Source organism: Rissa tridactyla, chromosome 20, assembly GCF_028500815.1.
Source record: "Rissa tridactyla isolate bRisTri1 chromosome 20, bRisTri1.patW.cur.20221130, whole genome shotgun sequence".
Classification (NCBI taxonomy): Eukaryota; Metazoa; Chordata; class Aves; order Charadriiformes; family Laridae; genus Rissa; species Rissa tridactyla.
This window is the reverse complement of record NC_071485.1, coordinates 7,049,049-7,050,426: the sequence shown is the minus strand read 5'-3', so window position 1 is coordinate 7,050,426 and position 1,378 is coordinate 7,049,049.

Here is a 1,378-nt window from a genome sequence, read left to right as displayed (position 1 = left end):
ACTGAATGTATATGAAATATTGCTAGGTGAACAAATAAATTATTGGGGGGAATGTGCACTTTGTGACATGTGAGCTACGAGTCTGTTTGCTTGGTTGGTTCCCCTCCCCCCCAAAAAAAAAGTGTTTATACCAATGTGACTTCTCCCTTTCAATAAACATTTCAGGCAGAGGATCGGACAGAGATTCCTCCCAGTAGTGCTGATCTCGGTGGGTTTTAGTGGGAGTGAGGTACAAGGACAATAAAGGAATCAAACTTGTATTTCTCCTATAAAAAGTTACAGTTAAGTTCTTAAAAAATTTTGAAAGGAGATTGAAAAGTTTGTTTGGGCCTCAGATCCTTACCATGTGCGTTCGGTTTGCTTACAGTAAAACATCGTGTCCCAGATGAAATCCAGCCCATTTTGCTACATTCCTTGTAAACAGACACTAAGAGAACAATTCCCTGTCAACCCAAGAATGTAAATCCTCTTTGGGAAAGTGTGCTGAATTATTACTTTCCATGATTTATAAAGGGAGAGAAGAGACACGGAGAAGGAAAGATAGATTTCCAAACCAGCTGATGCACGAGGAACCTAGAGAGCCCTGGCTGTAGCTGTGACCAGTGAAACCCTTGAAAACGTCATCCTAGTTCCCAGGGAAATTCTGGAGAAAAACTGTAATTAAACAAAAAAACAAACAAACAAACAAAAAAACCCACAACAGAACGGTTGCCCTCCTGCTTCTTCTACAGGTCTGTTCTTCCTGCGGCTTACAAAGTGCTGGATTGTTTTGTATTGCGGTAGAGCCCAGGACCTTCAGCTAAGGACCAAGATTTGGTCCTTAACTGGTACAGACCTTGCTCTAAAGAATAACCTCTAAACCTACAGATGGGCAGGAAAAATGTTGCAATTATAAGCAATAACTTAGAGCCTCAGAATGCCTTTTGTGATCACTACATTTACTGCCAGATAGAAGAAGTAGAGTTATTTTTAATCAATGGTAGGAAAATAGTGCAGAAAAATGTGCATTTTTGCTTGGTTTTATGAAATAAATCCTGTTAAGATTACGTAGGACAACGCCAGTCTGACTTAGTGAAGTGGCTCTAGGTCCTTCCCCTCTTACAGGACACAGTCCCTTGCGGTGAGCCTGCCAGGTGAGGCGAGGAAGGAGTTGCCTTTTCTGACATATTGGATGAGAATTTTGTTTTCCTAACTGGGTCATGGCTTTCTGACCTTAGGCAAGTCAACGCGTTTACACCGTGTCTCGACTCCCCTCTGCGCAATGGGCGTGCTATATCCCAACTGCCCCAGGAATGCCGAGCCGCGTAAAATACCATCAATGATTTTGAAAAGCTGACATATGATAGGAAAAAAAAGAAAACCTACTGGTGCGTTTGTT